Source organism: Asparagus officinalis, chromosome 2, assembly GCF_001876935.1.
Source record: "Asparagus officinalis chromosome 2, Aspof.V1, whole genome shotgun sequence".
Classification (NCBI taxonomy): Eukaryota; Viridiplantae; Streptophyta; class Magnoliopsida; order Asparagales; family Asparagaceae; genus Asparagus; species Asparagus officinalis.
Window position 1 is genome coordinate 63,757,840 of NC_033795.1, and position 3,448 is coordinate 63,761,287.

General features: G+C 36.7%; 1 protein-coding gene across 1 annotated transcript in view; it reads left to right on the top strand.

The window, feature by feature from the left end:
* LOC109831541 (ethanolamine-phosphate cytidylyltransferase-like) overlaps positions 7–3,448 on the top strand; it is a 55,373-nt gene continuing 51,931 nt past the window's right edge. Inside the window, exon 1 of the mRNA XM_020398879.1 lies at positions 7–54. The gene's annotated coding sequence lies outside the window, so the exon portion shown is untranslated. The remainder of the gene's footprint in view (positions 55–3,448) is intronic.

Genomic DNA, 3,448 nt, shown 5'->3' on the forward strand with positions numbered 1-3,448 from the left:
CGATGACGAGATCACGAGGAACAAAGGACCGCCTGTAACTCCGCTCCGCGAGAGGTTTGGTTCCTGTGTTCTTCATTCGTCTGCTCTTTGATCCGCTTTTCTATTATCTTATTTCCTGTTGTAGATTTTGAGTCCGGGAAAAGGATTGCAGATCTCGATTCCTGATTTTCTTGCTTAACACGTGCTGATCTTTATATCTTTATTTATTTTTCCTGCAATTGAGTCTTGATTATCTTATACACATTGGGATCACCATCTGATCTATTGTGGATCTTGATGTTTTTATGCTATTCTCATGGTTTTCTTCGTCACTGAACGGACTGCTAGCTGCATGAGAAGATAATTCTGGTATAATCCGATCATCGACCCATATATAGGCTTTATTCTGGTAGTCTTTTTGCCATTGCTCGGAACAAGTATAGTTTATGCTACTTAATTTGAACTGCTAGCTCTGTACGGATATGATTTTGGTGGAATATTAATCTTCATTCTAGCTGTCTATATTGCTCTACTTTCTGAAACGGCAGCAGCTGATTACTTTTCTAGTTTTCTTCTTATTTGTTGGATTGAAATATTGTAGTTTCTAATGCTACTTTTGAAATAGCTTCTCGTAAAGGCAGCATGTTTGTTCTTTATTGGACTAATGTTGGTGGAATATTAACCTTTGCTTTTGTTCTCTATTTCACTCTACTTTCTGAAAAGGCAGTAGCTGATTACCTTTATTCTTATTTGTTGGGACTATTATCTTCTGTTTAAATCACTTCAGTTTGTTATTACTATAGTTCGTTTTATGTTAGAATTTAGTGAGTTACGTTCATCTGATACTTTTATTGTCTCCTAAATGACTAACTTTTTAACATAGTCCTAGTCATTGTTATAAATAGCAGTAAATAGCCCCGTAATAGCGGCGCTAATAGCGTTAGCGGTCACTTTCCGCTACGCTATCGCCCAATAGCGGTGACATATTACGGAATATGCACTTTCCGTTCGCAAAAGCGGCCAATAGAGTGCCCTAACGGTAAATAGCAGACGATTGCGTGCAAAATCCGCTTTTTGATTGCTATTTAAAAGTGGTTTGGGGTTTATTTTTTTAAAATTAAACCCGACCTTTAACCACTACATTCGACCGCCTCCCGTGATTTTCAGCGTGTTCCCGCCGCCTCTCACCGCTCAGCTCATCTTCTCGAAGACGACGACTCTTTGACTTCTCCTCCAGTCGTCTTTGATATTATGTGACGATTACATGTTTATTTCATGTTTAGGATCTCTTTAAATCATCAAATAAGCACTTTTAGTTTTTCTAGATTTTTCTTTAATCTTTTTTTAGTATTTACACATATCTAAATTAGACCGTTATTTGATTTTGTGCTTTTTGCCGCTATTTTGCCGCAATATTCCAAAATAGCCTTAGCGATGCCTCACCGATGCGTGACGCTATCTGCTATTGATAACCTTGGTCCTGGTACCTTTTAAATTTTTTTTCTCTTGCATTATGTTTTCAATGGATCATTATCATCAAATTAGCTAAGTTGAAAAGTTTTGTTAACATTTGAAAGGACGTGTATGACTTCCCTTTTTATTTGCTTTGTACCTCAGATTTGAAGTACGTTCTCTTGATATGATAAGCTTCAATCTGACCAAGAATGTTATGAATTTAGATTATTTATGTTCTTGTTAGCAATCATGTGATTTTGCATTATTGAATATAGTATTTTACATTTTTAGGACTTGTTTTTGAAACTTTTCTTTCTTGTGAAAGTGTATTTTCCAAGGGCTTCTAAGGTAACTTATAATGTTTAATATAGGGTATTACTTAGTTTAATAATCAATCAATAAGATTGAGAAAATCTTTTCCAAAACACTTGACAAGTTATCAAAGCCAAAATTTTAACCCTTCATTCTAACTGCGAAGTCGTCGCATGGTTGTTGTGGCAAACACAATTGCCACACTTTCCCTTGGCGGCTTCGTCATGTTCCCACTTGTCCTCCCATCCGCTTTCACTGTCATTATCTTCTCTTCTAATCTTTTACCAACACTTGACATGGTGTTTGAGCTAAGATGAAAGATCACCATAACCATTGCCGATCTTTCCTCTAGAGCCAAAGCCCTCACCACCGTTTATCTGCGATGCCCCTTCATATCTTTCTCCAGCAGCAGAGGCTCAGAACTCTGCCTCTCCTCCTCAGAAAATGGCCTCCTCTTCTCGCCCATGGTATCTTCTTTGTCAGGATCATTGATTGATTTCTGGCATCCAAGGATCACCATCCATTTGGCACTCTGATTTCTATGTCCAGAAACCCATGAATCGCTAGCCCAATTTGGTGTCCTATTTCAAAAATCAAGTACTTTCTTGTGACTTTCTATTTCAAAATCTTATTTTTTCAGATGATAGAAAGTGAAAATATGGGATGAAGGGGCAGTGGTATGTCATCCAATTTCTTCGTCTTGTTAGATTGCAACGAAAGTGGATAGAAAAAAGTGAATATTTATAAGAGAAATAGTAACTAGATAGAATAAATAATTAATGTCTCTATCCCTCATTCACATCCTATCCATATTGAGAAAGCGGAAAAGGGCTAGAATTCCGGTGCGACACCTTTCACTTTCTAATGAATTTTCACTTGCCAAATAGGGGCAAAAAGGAAAAAAGCTTTTCAATATTTGATCGCTGTCCATTTACTTTTGTTTGCTAAACCCCTTAGTGTGACTGATGCTAATATTCCTTCTAACATCTCTTCCGTTGAGCTTTGTCAATGTCACTAGCTTGTGGAATGCGTTCTTGCCCTACGGCCTATCTTATCAATCTCCTCATTTTGTTAATCACCCTCAAATAAGCTGCTTTTCATCCTGTCCGTCATATTCTTGCTTCCTATACGATTCTCTGCAGCGAGTGTCTCCTCTCCATGCTGCAATATTGATCGTGTGCTTTCTTCATCGTCCCTAGATACTGATCTTTCATCTTTGATCTCCTTTTCACCAATATTTTTTTTATCTTTGCCTTCGATTTCTTCTCCTTTGCCATCGATCTTGCCAGCACTAAGTTTTTCTCTCATGGTATTAATTATCCATTGTTTCATATCTCTCCTATGTGAGACTTTCTTTTTGTCGGTTGTCACTCTTTTGTCAAGGCTCAGCATTTTCCTGTTTTGGCACTTCTTCAAACTCTTGAGCATTGTTCTACAATGAGTTTGAGGGGATATGTTAAATATAGTATCCTTTTCTATGTGGCTTGTACTTGGAAAATATTTTAGGGAATAAGAAAAGAATACATTTCTAATTTCAGTAGATAATCAACAGTATTTGTATATATGTAGAGGGTAATTCCTTCTTGAACAATCAGTCAAAGAAATCTTTTATAGACATACCACTACGAAAAAATAATGGAGAAATTACTACTTCATTATAACCCTTGATTTTTTAAATGGATAGTTGTCATTTGTCTTTAAG